Source organism: Eublepharis macularius, chromosome 15, assembly GCF_028583425.1.
Source record: "Eublepharis macularius isolate TG4126 chromosome 15, MPM_Emac_v1.0, whole genome shotgun sequence".
Classification (NCBI taxonomy): Eukaryota; Metazoa; Chordata; class Lepidosauria; order Squamata; family Eublepharidae; genus Eublepharis; species Eublepharis macularius.
Window position 1 is genome coordinate 57421132 of NC_072804.1, and position 21115 is coordinate 57442246.

General features: G+C 50.8%; 1 protein-coding gene across 3 annotated transcripts in view; it reads right to left on the minus strand.

Annotated features, from left to right (window-relative positions):
• The window catches only part of PAK4 (p21 (RAC1) activated kinase 4), a 56680-nt gene that overhangs the window by 21181 nt on the left and 14384 nt on the right, over positions 1-21115 (minus strand). For 2 of the 3 annotated variants that reach the window (XM_054999407.1, XM_054999405.1), the window contains exon 1: positions 13682-13835. The exons of the other annotated variant lie outside the window; for it this stretch is intronic. The gene's annotated coding sequence lies outside the window, so the exon portion shown is untranslated. Of the gene's footprint in view, positions 1-13681; positions 13836-21115 lie in introns of those variants that run through there. 3 annotated transcript variants of the gene reach the window in all.

The following is a 21115-nucleotide window of genomic DNA, read 5'->3' on the forward strand; positions in this document are numbered from 1 at the left end:
ATATGCTGTGGCAACTGCACAACGGTTGGGCGGATAAGGCACTTTATCAACACAGAAAAGCAGCACAGCCCGGCTGGCATCTCAGCTCAAACTAAGCAGTATGAGAATAAAGACTGCTGTTGCACCTTCTAAGCAATGTGAATATCCGAAGAGCCTGAGAGATCCAGGGCAGAATCGCCCCAGGAGGAGTCACAGCTCTGAGGGTCAGCACAGAGGAAAGGACCTAAACAGACTCAGCCAGGCGGGTGTAAAGGTCCCCGCCATGTTTGTTCAACCCACACCCTCAGCAAGCACAAAAGAAGACACTTCAAGAAAGGAGAGAGCGTGAACACCCGGTCAACCCAAGCAGGCCATCAGTGACTCATCCGAGATGAACTGCGCTCTCCTCCGCCCCGGGGGCAAACTTTCCCCTGGGCTTTGCGGTAACAAAAAAATTTGACCTCCATCAGCACATTCACTCTGTTTTTGTAAGTGAAAATGTCAACCAAGAGGGATCGTTCATGACTCGGGCTTCTGCCAAGCCTCTCCCCTGTGCCTCAAGTTGTGCCCTCAAAGCTGATCTCCTCTGGAGGTCAGAAGTTAAAGCTTTTCTGCACTGCAAAATCCCTCCACCCTGGTTTGTCTGAGAAATCTGATAAGGGGTTGCCTCAGCGCAGCATTAGAAGCCAGGCAGACGGCCGTGCCAGCCATTCAGGGCCTGACTGCCTGAGGACAGACCAGCACAGGATGGGGAAGCTGGTCTGGAACCCCCTCGCGTCGGGAGTCCGAGCAGGAGCAGAAAATCAGCATCCTATTGAGCCATTAATGTGGCTTGCGTGAGTGTGAGAAAGGAGCCCGCAGGCCACTGCTAGCCTGTCCCTCCAAGCCTCCCCCCCCCTTCCACCCTGCTCAAGTACCGTTTCAGAGTGCCAACATCTTCTGCTGGGTCTTCCCAGCAGGACAGGCTCCTGGGATGTCAGCAGCAGGGGCAGTTGTCCCAGGGAGCTCCTCCTGGTGCTGCTTCCTACAGCTGGAGGAAGAGCCAGGGCTCAATTCCTGCAGTGCATGTACAACATGAATGCCTGCTCGCACGCACACACACACAGTCTCTCCTCCCGCAGCCCCACACTCTGTGGTGGAGTGGCACTGGCTGATTCCGCACACGTTGGATACTGCACTTTCAATGCACTTTATCAATCGTTTGAGGTGGATTTTTTGTTCCGCACACAAAAAAATCCGTTCCAAATGATCTATAAAGAGGATTGGAAGTGCATTATCCAACGTGTGCAGAATCACTCACTGTTGCTCTCCTTTCCAGAGAAACCTGTACTCCTGCCTCATTCCTCTAACGTCATGTTTACATGGGAGTTGCTGTAGCATAGTGGTTAAGTGCTTGTAGTGTGAATCAAATCCCACTACCACCAGGAGAAGCTCAGCAGGTGGCCTTGGGTAAGCCCCTCCTCCCAGCCCAGCCCCCCGGCTGTATTGCGGGGATAATAATAACACTGTTCTCCGCTCTACTGTGTCATCTTAAAAAGCAGTATATACGCTCAGCTGTTATTATTGTGCCTTTCCAGTATACTTGTTGACTGCCCCCGAGCCTTGGTTTTATTTATGAAAAACAATTAATTGTGTTTATTAAATCTGCAGCCCATCTTCCAAGCCGGCACAGCTACAAGGCAGCGCTGGAGTATTCGCATGAGCATGACTGGGGACAATGTTACCCAGCCTTCTTTGGCCAACAAGACGAAGCTGGGATCTGAATAGCCGAGTCTGTGGCCTGGTTTCCTTCTCCAAAGTCTAAACCTGCCTGGCAAAGAAGCAATGGAGCAGCTCAGGTCGGGGGTGGGGGGGGTGGGGATGGATGTCTTTTGTCTTCTGTATCTGCCATGGTCAGAAAGCCCTATTGGAAGAGGGGGCCCTTCCTGCCCTGGCAGTAGAGAGCAAAAACGGGAGGCCAGACAGGACTGAGTAGGGACCGATCCTTCAAAGCGCTGAGTGTTTCTGGCAGCAGTCATGTGCAGGAGCCACTGGCACGCTGGCAGGAAGGTCCTGCAGGAACAGTGGCGTCCAAACACTGGCAGGACTGGCTCGGTTACTTCTTGGGCCTCCTTCAACCAAATGCCCTCCTTGTCCTGATCTGACTGCAAGTGGAGCAAAATAAAGGTGTTTCTCAAGAGCAGGAGGTGGCCGACTCCCTCTGCGACAGAGGGAGAGTCAAGCAAACATAATGGCCAAAAAGCAGCTTAGGAAGGAGATCCAGAAAGATCACCCACAGAAAACAAAAGCCGGCAGCAGCCAAAGAGATGCCTGCTCAGGTGGGAGGCTCATCCAAAGAATGATGGTCCACAGCAGTTCTTTGCTCTCAGAAGCATCTGGTGGCCAGGAGGGGCCCTGTCCTATGTAGGACAAGCACAGGTTGCTCCGCAGGCCTTGTAGAAAGCGACTCAACTGGCTCAAGGCATTTGGACCTGTAGCCATCACAACACAGGGATTTTTTTTTAGCGGCACGGGGAGGGAGGGGTCCTCCAAAACGGTCCCTACCATCCCTATATTTAGTCATCCCTACAGAGGCCTCAGAGAGGGCAGTAAGGGTTCGTTCTGAGGACTCCGCCTTGGCACACAGCAGCCCTTACAAGAGCAGGCCCCCGACATGATGTACAACCTCCCTCCTCTCACCCCCATCAGGGACCAGCAGTTTAAAGCAGGGGTGGGCCGGTCGGAGGCCCAGAACCTGCCCGTGGAAGCCGCCTCGCACTACGAAATGAAAGGAACCACATTTCAGCTGCAGCAGCCTTTGAAGGAACAGCCAGCGCTGAATCTCAGGTGGGAAACAGCACAGCCTGAAACACAAGCAGCCCAAGCAGCCCCTTCCAGAACAGAAAGGGGGGGTGACAGATGAGGCCCAACCCACACACTCTAAGGGGAGCCCGGGCAGTGGGGTGCTTAGCGTGGCAGACTGCGGCCTGGGGGACCCAGGACCCAATTCCTCTCCTCTGCCGGGAAGCCGGCTGGACGATCTTGGGCCAGTCACACACAATCCACCTCCCCTGCCTCACAGGGTTGTTGTGAGATAAAATGGAGGAGAGGAGAACGATGCATGCTCCTTCAGGTCCCCGGTGGGGAGAAAGGTGGGGGGAATGAAGTAAACAAAATAAATGTTTTCTCTGTTTTACACTGAGTAGGTTGATAAAGAGACAGCACTCAGGGTGGGAGCACAACAAAGCCTTATGTAAATACACTGTGATAAAAAAACCCCAATTTTTATTTTTAAGAACAGGAAACTCCTGAAGTACAGCAAGAAAGACGAGGAGGGAAAGGAACGCCTCTTGAAATGGCAAGTCAGGTTTTGCCAGACCGAACAGGGTCAAGATGGTATCTTTACGACTGATCAATACAGAAATACGGTCAACAGAGGCAAGCACAGGGCATGTCTGGGAAAGAGCCACAACCTCAAAGCCTGCCTCCGTAACCCCAACGCCCAGGTTGCTGGTGGCAATGCTGGCACCCGGCCACCGGAACAGCTCCCAGCCTGCTGCTTTGTGATTCATGCTGGACTTGTCACAATGGCTTCAGCTGCCGCACTGGATTTGAACTGGTGACCTACAAAAGTCGGCAGAAGCATTCTCTATCCCTTCAACGAATCTTTCAGAAAACACTTGGCAGAGCCGAAGTCTGCCCTGACCCCAAATGTACCCAGCTAGTTCTAGGGCCGTCACACCTGAAATCGGATTAAGAGGGGCTTTAGGGCTAGAGCTGAGCTGCCAGACAGAAGACCTGAGCCACATCCAACAGCAGCCCCAGATGTCCAGCCTCGATCCGCACTGACACCCTTGCCAACACTGTGCTCAAGCACAGCTGAGGAGCACAGGTATTCCGAACCCCAAGAGAGTCACGTTAAAAGGGCAGGGTAGTTATTTGCTGTGTAGGACCTGGGCTCAGAGAAAGGTACACATGGCCTCTCGGCCAGCTCCCAACTGGCTCCCAGGAAGTAACTATGAATATAGACAACACACTCAAAACACTTCTCCCGGGGGTGGGGAGAGCCTCGCTGAGCAGAATCCAGGCATAATGAAAGGGTGCCAGTCAGCGTCCTACCCCCAAATTGGCAGTCGTAAGCTGCAAGAGACCACACGCACAGCCACACCCCCTTGAAATGGCAGGGGGCAGGGGCAAAAAGAAAGGAAGAAGCGGTGTTACTTGCTTCAAGGGAAAACCAGGGGCAAGTGAAAGCAGAAATAGTTTGCCATAGCAGGAACACCTCAGTGAAACAGGACAGGCTTTCCTGCACAGCGGAGGGACCGCCTCTGAGATTTAAAAAAATTAACTTTTTTTTTTTAGCTCATCCAATGTGGAATAACATCACCTGTTCCAGAGAACTGATGCCCTTTCCTCCCTGCTCGGCAGGAGAGAGGAGCCTCTTCAATTGCCAATATCCTGTCACTGGCAAGATTCAGGAAACGGCCCCTCAATGCAAGATCGTGAGCACATCATTCCTATTGGGGCACACAACGGACAAGAGGTGCCTTGCTTGTCTGGGGTTTGCCCAGAAGCCACCCAGGCTGCGGAACAGGCGCTGCCCTCTTTTGCCACTGCGATGCCAGATCTGGAAGAGTCCCAGGCACCTACTCTCCGGGCCCGTCTGATGGTCACACCTGAGAACACCAGCAGTTCTGCCCAGGGGCAGATGCTCAACATGGGCTGCTGGGCCTGAGAAGCTTGCTGAATGCGCCGGGGACCCCAGAGTCAAACAAGCTACCTATCACACAGGCACGTGTAGAGGAGAATAAAATGAACTGGGAAGAGTGGCAGTGGAACTGACTAGCATACTTCACTTTACAGAACTGGGAGGAAAGAATGGGCCACCATCCTTCATCTCCTTCTCAAGTAGCTCTACTGGGGGGGGGGGGGGAAGCCTAGAGTAGAAAATAAAAATTCACAAATCTGCACCAATAGCAAAGCTAAGTTCAGCACCTTAACATTATGCAAATTAAACCAAATTACCAATTAAACGTACTTTGCATAATTCAGTCTATTTCCACTGTCTGCCCGGGGAGAGGAGAAGCTACGCAGACATTCTCAGTCTTAGTTTCCCTGTGACTCGAAGTTCCTCAGAGAGCCGCCTCCGGCTTCCCAAACATCCCCAGGCATATTAATGGCTTGCCGAAAATGTTGCGGACACACAGCGTGGCAGACAGCCTTAACTTGATCTCCAAGGGCTGAGTCTGCGTTTCTCACAGAGCCCATCATCTCTGTGGTATTCAGTTTCCATCCACACCCTCGAAGTCACCCGTATCATGAAGCGCTTCTGTAGTTCAAAACTCTCCCCAAGACGCATTCCAAATCCAGCCAACTCAACCCCCCCCCCCAAAGTGTTAAAAGCCCTCTGCGCAACCAAAGCATCGCTCTTTTCCTCTAACCTGAAGCAGGTTAGAGCTGTAGGAAGAGCTGATACGTCACGGGCTCCAGAGAACAAGACACAGAAATAAACCATTGCCTCTTAAACCAGCCCAATTTCCATTGCGGAAAGAACACCGTTTCTGACTTCACGTGGTGATCTCCATCAGTCAGGAGTCAGCTGATAACCCCCGACCCCCAAGCAACTGCAATTCTCAAGGCACACACAGCAGATCTGCCTGAAGAGGACGCACTCTCAGAATGTGGCTTTCCCGCCCCCCGCCCCCGTGGTACCAAAGTGGGTGAGGGCAGTCAAGACAGATATGAGCAATCCCAGAAGAAAGAGACTCAAAAATAGGGAGGGGGGATGCTGTGGGAAAGAGGAGAAATGCACACAGACTTACAAACACATTCCTCTGTGTGGGACCTCATCTTGATCTGGTCTCTGTACTGCATTGAGAAGGGAGGTGCTGAGCACCCATTCACGGCTTTTTAGCCCATCCTCTGTCCAATTACATGGCTGATAACCCCTCCCTTGGCTGGGTGGAAGTTTCTTCACATCTGCTCCTCTGCAGTGACTAAAGTGCAAGCTTTGGCAGGCAGGCCCAGAAGCTGGTCCCGGAACACAAATACCAAAAAAAAAATTCTGCTGCTTAGACCTCACTTGAAAGCATTTGCTTTTGTGGAGACCGTGGCCTTCTTCCTTCCAGCCCCAGCACACGCCTTCAACCCAACAAACAACAAAAGGCCCTCCTAATTTTTAATCTCTTCTTCTGTCCTTTCCCCTCTCTGAAAGATGGCGGGGATGCCACTACTGTGCCCCCACTGTACGTAAGGTTACAACACACGAACTCTAGTTTTCAGCTCTACTTGGATTGCCTACAGGAAACGGCAGCACAGCACCTGCGTGGCAACACAGCTGCCTTCTCCACCTGAAGTCTACTTTCCTGAAAGACTCCCCCCCCACACACACACACACCTGTGTTTCCTAATCAGCAAGCGCTTCTTGCCAAGGGAGGATGACAAGGGTCCTGGCTCCTGCCCTCTGGAACAACGCCCCCCCCCCCGAAGAGGTAGGGAAAGCCACGATGCTTTTGAGCTTCTCCAGAGGATGGGAGAGGTTTTTCCTTCAATTGAGTTAACTGAAGCTCTTCTGTTGGCATTTTGCTGAGAAGGCTTGTGATGTTTCTATATTTGCTTGTACTTTACTGGTGCATCTTAGTGTTTACTGAGGAGGTGATTGTTTTATTGCCTGCTGTCAAACTACTCTGAGTGTAGGAAAGGCTGTTAATAATAAGTAGATTCTCAGAGGTAGCAGGAGGAGGTTAAGAGTGCAACCCACCTTCTTCCCCCACGCACATTTCCAGATGATCATTACCCTACAGAACCCTTCAGACACAACCCCACCCTGGGTTTTAACACAAACAGAGTCCTCCACAATTGCTGCATTGCCCTATGGCTGTGGAGAAGCCATTCCCAGTATAAAGCGGAGGACATAAAGGGAGATGCAAACGAGGCATAATTACAGAGCTGAATAAACGGAAGGATGAAAAGCATTAATTCCAAAAGGGGACAAAAGGTTAATGTAAACACAACCCTTTCCCTGCTATTTGGTCTTCATCTGAAACTAGTTTGTGCCCCACCACACCAACCTCTGCCCCATCACGTCTCAGCAGGGGCCTCAAAGAGGAGGTGTTGAGCAGCCCCTACCCAAGAGCCTTTTAAACTGACAACGTCAGGGGCAGGACCAAACATACCTGATGTGCCAAGGGTCTGAACTCCAGACCACGTTCAAATACAACCTCTCTCATGGATAGACTTTGAAGAACCCGTTTATTAATTCTCTATGAAGGAGAGGAGGAAGAAGAAAGCTGTACCCTCTGGGCCTTTCCTTCTCCACCTCTCCTATCCCTTCCGCTAGAACTGGGCATCCTTGGGAAGATACAGAGAAAACAGGAGCTGGCCACAGCTCAGGGCAAGGACCCAGGGAGGCTGGCAACCGCCATCTCTGCAGTCTGGCAGATTTTTTCCTGGTGCTTCTCTCCCATGCACCTGGCCAAAAAGTCTCTTGCAGTGTGCTGCAATTAAAATCCACTGCATGGGGCAGCAAGATCACGATCAAAGTAGACTATTCTAACAAAGGGGCTCTAGCCCATGAAAGCTTCTGCCACAATCATCTTTAAAGGGGCCCTACGACTCTCTGTGTTTTGCGAGAAGACTAATGCCCCACTGGGACTCACCTGTCACATTAGTGCAATCTGAGGACATGCTTGCACACACTCAGCACCTCTGCGGTGCCCTCGATTCCCAGATGCAGGCTAGGCAGACCCCAAAAGAGCTCTCGATCCTGCTCACACATTCCCCCGCCCACCTCTCACACACACGCAGGACAGATAACCCAGTTTACTTTCTGTCTGGCATTGGCTGTAAAGGCCACCAGTTGACCTGAGTGGAATGGCCAAGGGAAAACCTCCAACTAGTCCCCCAACTAGTCAGGAAGGAGGGTGTCTTTTCAAATTCCATTGGTAATTTCACATTATTTGCATCACACTTGCTAAGGAAACAAAGACAGAACTGTGGCTAGAACCCCTCAGTCATTCCTGCTTCAGGACAAACATGCAAAGCATGAGGGGAGAGACAAAGAGAAGCCGATCCCTCCTCGCCCAGCCCAAACACGAGACCGAGCGGCTTCACCACCACAGAGCCACCTTCACAAAACTTCCTCTGCTCCTTGTACAAAACCATGGCGTGAGAAGGGGCCTTGCCAGCTCTCCCACTTCAGTCCAAGTGGGTTTCCAAAGACTCCTGGGATCTGACATACGCACGCTGTAGCAAAGTCCAGAATGGCCCCAGAGCCCTCCTGGATCACAGAATGTGTCATATCGTGTATCAAAGGCAGGACTAATTAGCAGGCAATTCACAGTCACACTTCATTTCCCCATGATTTCTGTTCTTTACAGAAGAGGCGAGCTCCTGTTTCCCTTTGTTTTTCTTCCTCTCTAACATGACCCCAAGACACATAAGGACAAGCAGCAGCCAGAACCGAAGACTCAGAATCACAGAGTTGGAAGGCACCTCCAGGGTCATCTAGTCCAACCCCCTGCACCATGCAGGCAATTCACAACTACGCCCCACACACACACACACCCGCAGTGACCCCTGCTCCCATGCCCAGAATATGTCTGAACCACCACCACTTCAAGACAAGAAACATTTCCAGTAAACGGCATATATTTGTACCAGGGTGGTTTTTCTTTAATTGTGTAGTAAATTACAAAATGGTGAGCAGGAACAGTTTACAAAATGTTGGGAGAGGATGCATTATAGCAGAACCAAGCTCCACAAAAGTGGCTAAAATATTGGAAAGAGGAGAAAGAGTAGTTGTATGGTTGAAAAGCGGGATGGAAAAGCATTAATAAATATAAACAATATTCTCTAAGAACATAATCCTAAGAAACTCTGGGGAAGGTCACATAGGCACAACAGGTGGAGGCGGGGAGAAGAACCATTTATGGTAAGATCTGCCCCTTCTAGGCAGACAGAAGGAAGACAATCAAGGGACCTTGGAACTTAAGGAGTTAGCCGTGTTAGTCTGTAGTCGCAAAATAGTCCAAAATGTTTTGGAACTTGAGGACCACTCACCCCCTGCACAAAGCAACTGACACCCTATCAAGCCCAGTTAAGATGATTCAACTCTAAGTCCAGCACCTCTGATTTCTACCTGCAAATTACTCTGGATCACAGCTGGATCAGAGCACACCACAAAAAGTAGTGAAAGTCTGCCATATCAGAAATGCCTGGAGAATGGAGGAAATCACAGCTGCAAAGGCGAGCCAGCAGAGAGTGTCCACACGTCTGGCTACCAGCCCACAGGAAAGAAAATTCCTCCGGACCCTCAAAGCTCTGAGGAATCCAGCACAGAGCAGAGGCGCAATCACCCTTTCAGCCTCCCAGTGATGCTGGAAACAGCGGCGTTATTAGTAACGGCACCTTCAGTGGGCGCAGGTGGCCTGACGGCCCTGATCCCAGTTTCCCCTGCAGCGACTCCACTGGAAGCCTCCATTTTCACATTTTAGAACAGGGGCAACTCCTTGCCCTCTGCATCAAGGAGAAGGGAAGCAAAGCAGCAATGGGGTTCGGCGTTACAGGTACAGGTCTGACTCATCCATTAGGGGAAGAGCCAGTTCAAACCACTCCGTATTATGAAGCAGCTGATAGCGAGAGCTTCCCAGGAAAGAGCTTGGGGGCTCTGGGTACAGGGCATTCGGTCTCCCTGCCCTCTGACAGAACACGCCTTGTACCCAGATACCTTGGACTCAGATGCTCAGTGACTCAGTAAAGTGCCTTCCAATTCTGGGTCAGATGGGAAACAAGGCTGAAACGGTCCCTGAACTGCCCTGCAGCACTTGGGTCCTCCTGCTGGTCGTGGACCACTGGAAGATCCTGCCACCGCCTTCTGCCGTTCTCCCAGCACTTTGTGGAGCCACTTCTGCACCCCACTTCTGGCACCAGCCAGAGACAGCCATTTCCCATCGCTTAGCGCTTGGTGAATGCAGGACTTCTCCCAACAGCGGCTGTTCGTTTCAAACATTTTTACACTGCCTCTCCCAGGCTGGAGGCAGTTGGCTGTACTAAAACTGTTAAACAAGGATGCACACAAAAGCTACTAAAAGAGCAAAAAGAAAATAAAAAGATAGAGCACACAGGCAGAGTGGTAAGATTTCATCACACTGTTAGCCAGTCTCCCTTTCTGCATTGCTTTGGACCTCGAGCAATTATAGGTAAAGGCCCCGATCCATCCTCCTCTGAAGCAACAAGTACCACCAGCAATTTAATCCCCAGAGGCCACGTAACTGTCCAGAACTAAAGCCTTTTGACTCCCAGAATAACTTCTGTGGAAGGAAGCCTGCTAAACAACGTTTCCTAGGATGCAGAAAAGCATAGGCCCTCAAACGCCTCTCAAAACATCAGCTGATTTCAAGCCCTTTGCTTGGGATTTGAGCCAATCCATTTTCCCTCTGTTGGGAAGAAGGCTCAGCTGCCCCAGGTTCCCTTCGCCACAGCCAACAACCTTCTCCTAGGTCAAATTCCCTTTATCTCCTTGCCTTGTTTAATTAGGCAGCCGTAAACCAAAGCTTTTTTTTTCACAAGCATGGCGAGATAAACAGAGCAGCCCAGCACACCTATTTCCACCAGCATACACCCAGCAGTTAAGACACTGCCAGTGGCTGGAAGTTAAACCACCACCTTAAAAATAAGGGAGAGAGAAAGCGAGAGACTTAAAGAACAGCAGACTGACAGAACTCGTTTCTGCAGGATCAGATATAAACTGGTTTGGCTGTGCTCGCGAAGAAAAACTGGAACGCTGCTCCACACAGGCAAAACTAACAGCGTCAATGCAACTATTACATGAAGGGGGGCAGAGAGAGGCACCCTCACACACACACCCTCACACACCCACACACCCACACACAAGCTCACCTCTACTTTAAAAACGTCTGGCAGTTCCAGAGATCACAGTCTTCTACTTGGGGAGAGGAGCCGGTGCACACCAACTGCCTGACCCTTTCCCCATCCTCCTAGGACAAGCGGCAGCCTGGGGTGAGCTCCAGGGTCTTCTCTGTCGCAAGGGGGAAAGGGACAGAGGACTTTGCTCCTTCCCCTGTGCTACACCCCGAGATCACCCTGTTAGCTCATTCTGTGGCTGGCCACCACAGTTGGCAAAACACACGTGCGGCACCAGCAGTCTAAGCCAACACCCCACACGGCCTTAATGAAGCAGAAAGGCATTCACGACTGCAAAGACTGAGCCAGTGTGGCCCAATGTGTCTGGGGGATATAGGCTCAAATTCCCACTCAGCCACAAAACTCAGTGTGAGCTTCAGCCAGCCACTCTCTCTCAGCCTGATCTACCTCACAGGGCTGTTGTGAGGGGGGAAAGGCAGGAAGGGAAAACCTGGTATGGACAAAAGAGTCCCATTCTATGCAGTTCAATGAAATGGGTAAAGACCAACCAAGAAGCTGTTCAGGCTCTGGGGCCGATCACTCCTTGAGCCCTGGCACCTCTTCCAAGTCCCCCAATGCCACTCACAGAGCTCTGATTAAAATGCTGTGGGGAAGTGCCAGTCACCCCCCCCCCCAAAGACCAGTAAGGGAGCCCAAATGCTCTGGAGCCCAAATGACTGGCCTACTGAGCCATGAGCTCTCTGAGGCAGCTTGCTGCACTCATCCATTGGTTCGTCTTACTCAGCACTGTGCCTGGATGCCTACAGGAGCCTGCCGATAAAGGCATGCGCCACGGTAAGCCAACCGATCTCATGCTTCGCCTTCCACATGACAGTTATCAAGCAAGGGCAAGTGGCTTGCAGGCCCAAAGGGCTTTCTGGCAACCCCACCGTCAGGTCCTTAGCACTGCTCAGCCAATCACTGCTTTGGGCCTGACAGGCTGAAAGAAAATTCCAGCAGAGGCCCATTCAAGTTCAGTGGCATTTACACACCATTGTGCGGCAGGCAAAAAGGGAGGGGGTGAGGAAGAAAGGCTGGCTCAGTCCTTGGCAGGCAGGGAAAGAAAACTGCAAGCAAAAGGAACAACAACACAACTGCCACAATCATCAGCTGGGGGATCTAGAAATCTGCACCACCCCTACTGTGCTGTGGGCCACGAAATCCCTCTTGCGGAGTTCCACAGCTGGCCAACTGGGTCTCCCAAGGCCGCCCTCAGCTGTAGGAGCAGCACCCATTGCTACAACCAGTGCTGTTCTCCACCTGCCTTTCACTTCTGTCACAGAGACACAGCAAGATAAAAAAAACAAAATCTTAAAATAAACCAACCTTTGTTCAAAATGAAACCTGGAAATTTCAGAGTTTTACAGAACTCTTCTTTGGGTTTAGGTATTTTTTTAAAAAGAATTGACCTGTTTTGCATTCCTAAACTGGGTCTTACCCAGGGAAGAAAAGCAAAGGAACAAATTGGTTTAAGGTCTCTGATGGTCCATTTTTGCAAATGGTCCACCTCCATCATTTACTTTACACAAGTATTTATTATGTTTCAAAGAAGAAGAGAAAACCATCCATCCCCGCTCTTCTGCATGTACATCTCTCCCACCACCACCCAGACAAGGCTCCGTACTTGCAACTGAGGAAAAGCACTGCAATCTCAGCTTTCGAAAAGCTTACAGTGTTATTATGGCCTGAGATTTCTCACCATTTAAAATAAATGTTTCACAAAGCACAAACTATCAACCGCCTATGGAAGTTCAGGCCCCACTCAAGTAATGTCTCCAAAAGCCAGTTTGGTGTAGTGGTTAAGAGGCAGGACTCTAATCTGGAGTGCCAGGTTTGATTCTCCACTCTTCCACCACCACTAGCACTTTCTGCCTTTCCTGCCACTACGGGCAGGTACTTCAGGAAACTTCTGTAAGGCTGCTGGTCCTCAAGAAAATGGAAGGGGAGTAAGCCTAACAACAGGATGATAGCACCAGGGGGTGGGACCTCCTGTCCTGGTCCAATACTGCTCCAGTTCATGTACCCACTAAACATCTCCAGCATCAAACCCTCTGCCCATCTGGTCCCCTTCTTGCTTCTTTTGTAAGAGAACTGTTCCAAGTCTCTCTTAACACCCTCGGTTTTGCAACACTGCATATGTGAGTAAATTAACGGCATCTAGAAGTTGGCTTTACCTAGTGGGCCTGCAAACCCTTTCCATGCCTAGTCTCACAAATCCCAGGTTTTCAAAAGTTCTTCAAGAAGCTCCCCCCTGCCCAAACACATGGCCCCTAGTCCCCAGCCCTAGGTGCCACAATCAAGAGGGTGGGACAGACATTCATCCAACAAATCCAAGGAAGCCCTAACGACATTTTTAAGGCCATCAGCTCCCGTGCCCTCTCCCCCTCCTTTTTAGGCAGCATTCTAGAAGGGGGGGGGACTCTACTAATTCCCACTTGAGAGAGTCTGAAAAGATCCCTCTTCTCTAGAGGATGGAGAAAGAACCCACCACAGATTTACTAGAATGGTGCCTGAAATCTACACAGAAGAGCCACCCCCCACCCCACCCACCGCCCTTTCCTCGCCACCCCATAAAATCTAAGGCTGCCTTTCAAGTTCTGCTGCAAGACCTCCTTCACCAGAGGCCAATTTGTTGCCGGAGTACCAGTCTTAACTGCAACGGGGATGGGGCAGAGGGGAGAAAGGGGCCGGGCCGGGCCCTCCTCCGCCACAAGGACAGGGAATCCACCCTTCCTGGAAGAGCCTTTGCTCAGTTGGCGGGGGGGGGGGGGAGAGCAGAACCACCAGGGAAGGAACTCACCTCTGCCATGGCTGCACTTCCTGAAAAGTCCCAAGGTGCCGGAGAGAAACGAGCCGCACCGCAACAAGTACGTTGAGGGACAGGAGGAAATACCCACGCGACCCCCTCCTGAAACTTATTGGCTTCTCCTCTATGGTCAGCAGAAGGGAGAGACAGTTGGCTCGGCTAAGCCGGAGGCACCGGGTCCTGCAGCGGGCGGGCGGACGCACGCTCCCTTCCCCTCGCTCGCATTCCCTCGGCTACTACACACGTCTCCTGACGTTGCAAGCCCAGAAGCGCCGCCCCCCCCGCCCCCGCCCCCGCCCCCGCTCCGGGGAGGAGGAGCAAAGGCAGCGAGGACGGCTGCTCCCGGCGGCAGAGTGACTCAGAGGAGCGGGAGGAGGAAAAGGCGGGCTGGGCTCGGGGCCGCTTCCCAGGCCTCTTTGTAACCCCACGTAAGCCAAGCGGGCAGGGCAGGGCAGGGCAGGGCAGCCACCCATAACCCAGCAGGTCCCCAGCATGCATTTGGCCTCTGCCACAAACAAACTTATTAGATGCGGCCTTCCTTCAGCAAGGCACTCTCACGCAGGGGCTGCCCTAGAATTGGGCAGTATTACCGTGGCTATCAACACTCGCCTACTCAGCAGGGCTGTTGTCAGGATGCCAAGGTAACCCAAATGCAGCACTTTCGCTCCTCTAAAAATGGAGGGGGGCTCAGGGCTTGGCAGGCAGACGATCTTGCCTCCAGCGAAAGGGGGGGAGCAGCCATCCAGGATGGACAATGCTGGGCGGGGGGACTCTGTAGGCAGCAGCTTCATAGGTACAAACACTTTGACTCTCAAAAGCTCCTACCGTGCAAATCTAGTTGGGCTTTAAGGTGCTATTGGGCCCAGATCTTCCTCTAAGCATTAGAAGAGATACACTTACGGGTAAATACTGAGCATCAATTATGTATGAGTTTCCTGTTCGTGATAATATTTGTCATCTCTAAAACTACATCCAATCTGGAGGTGGTGGGAGCAGTTACTCAGAAAGCGCAATTCTGCTCATGCTCAGAAGTACAGTTGACCTCTGACATTTCGGTCTGGTGCTCAATCCCAGCAAGCTTTGGCTCGGATTAAGGCCTATCCGAGAAGGCAGGATGGATTCTCCCTTCCCCGAGATTTGAATAGACTTCTGTGCTTGCGCGGCGGGGGGGGGGGGGGGAGGATTATACCCAGCATTAGGTAGTAAAAGGAAGCACATCAGTTAGTACAGATCAAACTAATTTAGAATACAGTTGCTCAAGTGCATGCTGTGTTGTGGGGATGCATCCCAACTCCGCCTTGGTTCCTCCCTTACTACTGTAGCACCTGAAAGGGCACAACAGCGTCCCATAACCTACCCCCCCCACACACACACACCCCTCCCCACACACACAGACTGCAGCAGCCAAAGTGGGAGGACCCAGCAGTTTATGAAGTCTTTCTTTCTCTTTGCAATGACGCTTAGATGATAGGAGCAGATCCATGAGTCTGTAAACTGCACATGTGCACGTGTGCATACATGTGCGCACACACACACTCATTTGATCTCCAAACACCTTCCTATGTTGCCACAGACCCGTAGTTTCCTTTTCTTCTGGCCGTTATCTGAGGGGAGAAGCTGGCACTGCTTCACAAGGTACAGAAGCACCCTCTGTCCAGGCTCCTCTCTTCTAAACCTACCAGATTCCCTGCCACTGGTGGCACCTGGATGGTTTTAACCTCCCTTAACCATACCCCCCCTGCACACACACACACACACACAGACTCAGCAGCTGCCTCTCTGCACATGCTAATGTAAGTGAATATAGACACCACCAGTTTCTCCCATCTTGGGAAGATGGTAACTCTACCCGATCTGAGACAGTGATCCAGCGAAACTGGGACTTTGGACTTTTCTATCAGCTCAGTTTCACTTGGCTGAATTGCCAGTGCTGGGAACAAAATCTAAACCTATCAGAGAAGCAAGGGAGGGGCTCTGAGCTGTTGCAACACAGAAAACAAAGGGGAAAGATCCAGCCATGGAGAACATTTCCTCATTAAAAAAAAAAACACTATTAGAGGACATTTTCCCCATGAAGTAAAAATGTCAAGTTTCTAAAGGGCTTTTCTTCGCTTTACTGTGAACGTACCAGACTGCTGAGATTTTTAAGGCACATGCAACAACAAAGAAATTGGGGATTTAGAATGAGTACTGATATGTACACCAAAGTAAGTTGGTGAATACTATTATTGAGACGCAAAATCTCACAAAGCCTAGCAGCCAGAGTGAAGTAATGCTTCTTAAAAATAAATATTTTTCTTCAGTGCTTGAAGGTGGAGCCTGTGGACTTGTCCCATTAATGGAGGCATTTTCCTCGGATGCACAAGGGCGTCCAGCTCCTTACACAAGAGCCCAATGTCACTACGAATGGAAGAGCGCTACAGGATCCAATCCGCAGAGATCACATTCTGGACAAGCTGTAAGGGGAAGAGGATCATTCCAACTTGCCCACTCATGGCCTAAAGAGTCTGAGAAGCCTCACGTGGAGTGCAGAAGGGTCTCATCAGGTACAAACCTCCTGGCAATCCAGGATGGGGACTTCTGCGTCCTTCTGCAGAGGGGGAGGAGCTGAACTTCCAGGCTGCTGGGCCCCAGAATCCGAACTTCCTGCATCTAACCGCCTGCAGACATTAGAATGTTATAGCTGCGAATTAACCATGCAGATCAAACAAGCCTCTCTGGTACAAGACCATTCATCCAAAGAGGTACAAGCTGCCCTAAGCCGCAGCCTTAGTCTTGAAATGTGTTGGGATTTTAAGGGTTTCTACACACGAGGCTTTAATGAGTTGGGGATCATAAGATTTCCTCGCTTCTGTTTCTGCTGGCAGCTTTCCCCTTTCCTGGCTTTTGGGCTGTGCTCTAGCCTGCCAACCTCGTTGTGCACATGAGCCTGCAGAAGCGAAAGGGGTTAACAGACACAAGGACTGGAGCCAGAACGGCACACAGAGATTTCAGCCAGCAGCCAATGAGGCAGTGGCATTTGAAACCAATGCAGCCAATCCAGCACTCTGTTTGCCGGGTCAACATCAAAGGGGGAGAGCAAGGTAGCCCTGGGTTCTTCAAACACCAAAGGTGCAGGAACTGCTTCTGAGCAGCTCTGATCCACAGAGAGGTGGCCAATCTGCCACTTTTGTGGCTTTGATTCTCAAATGCTCCTACTCTGGAAATCAAGCTGGTCTCTAAGGTGCTCCTGAACTCGAATCTTGCACAAAAGACACCCACATCCTTATTATTTTCAAAAAGGCTTTTCACTGAAGACCAACTCTTCCTCACCCCCAAGATAAATATGGCAGAACTAGTTTTAGGGATTCACAGATTAAAACCTTCACTCTGATTTGTACCCAGAGCAACACAGGAAGAATGCAGAATGTGAGATTGTGGCAACCGCGGTCCTGTCAACCGTTGCAAATGCGACTGGCCCGCCACTTTTCATTTATATTGTGTCTGGCAAGTGTTCAAATGGTTCCACACGCATTATTGCAGCAATCCTCCTTACAGCAACCATGACTTCCAAGGGTTTATGAACTAGTGGCTTCCCCAGATTACAACCTCAAGTTACACCTCGGAACCTAAGGCGGTTTTGGCCAGCTCAACGGATCCTACTTTCTGAAACACGTTTGGGGGTCGCTGTTTACTCAGCTCCCAGCTGAAACACAGAGGATGGAAAAAAGGAACGCTTAAGATACTAGAGAGCCTGTCCTGTTGCACCATCACACCACAGGGGAAGTGCACCATCATAAAAGCATCTGCTAACCAGGAAAATGGCCCATTATCAGCCATCGGGTGTGGCGAAGGTGTTCCAACAGCTAACCTTCAAATTACCCGAGCCTGCAAGACAACAGAGATGCAATTCACAGGGCCTTCCTCAACAGCCCCTCCATTTCTTGGCCCCATTAATTCAATTGCTGATCACATTCACACATGCAGAGAGCCCATTTTTCTCCTCCACAGCGATGCTGGGTGAGTCATACACTCTAAGACCACCCAGGGATCCTCACAGCCGAGCTCTCCCTGGTCCAGGTCTGATGGGTTGTTGACTTACTGCATTATACTTAGTTCATCCCTCACCAGCTTGCCAGTTCCGTACAGGAGTATTTCTGTAGGGGTGTGGTGTGTGTGTGTGTGTGGAGGTATCCAACTTGCAGAGGAGAACACTGGAACAATGCCTTCACTTCCTCCATCCCCAGGCTCAGCATTCTAAAGAGAAACCCGGTTGGAGATCCTTAACAAGCAAGTGGGTTAGTGGAGCAGGAATTCCCCCAGTATTCCTGGCTCGCTAGAAGGAATACTGGGCCTATGACTATACTCCGCATGACTCAATTCTCTACACTCTACGAAACAGCAAGGACGAATGGCCACACCCACGCACTACAAAACCGAGAGGCAGGGCCCCACAGAGGTACCCATCCTTTTTAAAGAACCCTAAGAAAGGTAATTAAGTCATTGAGCAAGCTCCAAGTCTGCCTTTTTGGTTCTCAAATGTAGAGGTCCTAAGATCAGGAATAACACATCCTGGAAAACCAAGGCCTGATCTTTGCATGCAACAGAACAAGGAGATGGCAAAATCATGAGGTAGTGGTCTGAACAGACAACAAGAGAGGGGTTGCCATTTTTGAACACTCCCCATGAAAAATCATTTTGCAAGTGGAAAACCAGCACACCAGGGAGACAGGTTCCCCTGTGCCTTATAGAGCTAGTTTTCTACTTCCTGGGAGGCTTTAATTATACTCACAGAGCTGTTAAAAGCGGTATGCTGTAGCCGTAATGTTAATTGGTACAATCCATTCTTCTTTCACCTTCTGCGGCATGTAGAACAGGCTTCAAGATCCCTCCTGCCTTTTCTGGGCTCTCGGGAGTTTGGCATCCCTTTTCCTGTCTGGTGGCCCTGCACCTTTTCGAGGAGTGGTGGAGAAGAATCAGCTTGCTAAGGAGGCACCAACCTCCAAAAGAGAGATTGACTTCCTGTCCTTCCATCCTACTAAAAATACTGAGGCTTCAAGTCAGCTGAAACTCTCTGCCACCTGGGAGACATGGCAGTCCTTCCCTTCAGACCTCCTCATTCCCATCTGGTGACTCGACTTCCAACATCACCAGGGCAAGGGGCTGAAACTACAGGCTGGCAGGCTTCACTGCCAGACAACTCACCAGGCTGAGTCACTGCTGCTCTGCATACCACTAACTACTCAGTGGGCCTTGTAACTCCTGCTTCCTCTGCTTGGGCCAGCAATCCCTGCCCACTAGGAGCCACCTGCCCCAACAAATTCACAGCCAGCTCCACTTCTCCCCCAAAGAGGCCGGTGCAGAGTGCAGGGGAGGAGATCTGGAGAAGGGCCTCGGAGCTGTCCCCACATGAGACACGTAGGACATGCAGGGCAGCAAGTGGAAGAGAAAACTGAGCCAACATCCTTATCGGCGTGGGCATCAGGTCCTTGTAGCAGTCCAAGGAAAAGCCAATTTAACACCAATCAGGGGGAAACACAACCCTCAAATCACAGCAGCATCCCAAAGTGCCCACCTCCCTACTATGCAAAAAACCAGGCCAACTGCAAGCAGTTCGAAATTGTAGCAGCCACAGAAGACGGTCACAAAGAACAGGACTGTGCCATGCAAGGTATCCCAGTAACATCAAGATGCCCGTCCTGGCAGAAGCGGCACTCACTTTCACTGCCAGGCAGCCCCACCAGGCTTCAAAGCGCTTCAGTGGTCAGGGAACCAGCCCCTCCCTCACATAGTCTCCATTCAAAGACATGCCAAGGTCACCCTCCAAGATAAAACGGGACAGCTCACCTTTAACACAAAACTCCTCTGCAAGGTCAGCCTAACTTGGACAGCTCTGCTCTCCCCCAAATGGCCACAGAAAAGTAATAAAATCTCCCTTTCCTGATAGCCTCCAAGAGGAATTGGTCATAACAATGATTTTAATACCATCTGGCAGCAAACTCCACTAACAGAACCAATTAGGTTTTTAAAAACTACCCTTTTGCTGGACAAACCATGGTAGAGAAAGGATTCTTCCTTCCCCTCCCAGGCTATTATGGAAGACTCCTCCCAGGGCAATGCCAACCCAGCCCCTAAGCATTTCCAGGAGTGGAACTGGAGGCTGACTTCCCTTCCATCTCACAGCTGGTAAGGTGCCAACCTTGTAGCCCTCCTCAACTCTTCCTATGCAGAACTGAGAAGCAGCAGCCCACCAAACAGCCCACTCCCACCACCCCTTTCCGCAGGCAACCACCCGCCTCCGAAGGGGACGCCCAAGGGGAGCTACTACAGGCACCACAGTTGCTGATGGCTCCTCTGAGCCTGAGGCACTAGACCTCACTGAGTGGAATTGTTCGTTCAGATAAATGTCCACCCACTGAAATCCTCAAATGCAGAAGAGAAAGCCAGATGGGCCAGGGGGCAGAACTCCGGACCTCGACCAGGAAGACCTGCATTCCAAGTGTATCTTAAGTAGGGACACAAGGGCTGAACCCCACCACGTGTCAGAGGAAAGCACCAATCCATGGGATCCGAGCCACACACAGTCACACTTGACAAGCTTCCTCTGTCCAATGGGAGCCAGCAGCTCCCTCCTAGAGCCACTGTCAAAATGAATGAGATCCGGCCTCGTGGCCTGAATCCACCTAACCGAATGCCACATTTTACTGTAACTACACTTCCAATGGCCATTCCTGAGGGCAGTGGGAGGGGAGGAAGCTGCCATCGTCTCCTCTGCACTTGCACATAGGAAGAGACAGATAACATCTGGCCAAGTCTAAGCTTGGCAATGTTTTTCTGGATTGGGGGTATTTTACCTATTGCTGCCCCAGAAAGAGGAAGAGCAGCACCGTGGCAGGTGGGCCACAAGCGCAGCTGTCTGGATGCTGCTAACGGGGTGTATTTTTGATGGATTTGTTCAGCCTCCTTGAGGGCCACAGATGGTGAAAAAGAAGCGCTGAAATATTTTAAATAAGTAAGCCGCACCCTGAGAACAGCCCTCCTCCCAGCTGTACAACTCTTTTAAATTTAAATAGTTCTCCACATGCTATTATTTATGGTCCTTGAGGTGGCTTTTCATATATATAGAATGCCTTAGGGAGTACATGACAATACTACATTGCGCTGTTCTGTAAAGCATATACCTGTTTACAATAAAAGCAAGTGAATTTCAGCCATTAAGCTCTGGCTGAGACCAAACAAGGGATTAATCAGTGTGCTGTGGGTGGTTTTCTAGCCTCAACTGCCCAGCCAGAGGAATTCTGACCAGACAAATAGTGCACACACTCAAAATACACATTGAACTGTGAAGCTGTAAGGCAACAGTGATTGGACATGAGTATCACAAAAAAAATCTGCAATACAAGCCCATGACTTCCAAACTTGGCCACATCACTAGTATAACAAGTAACA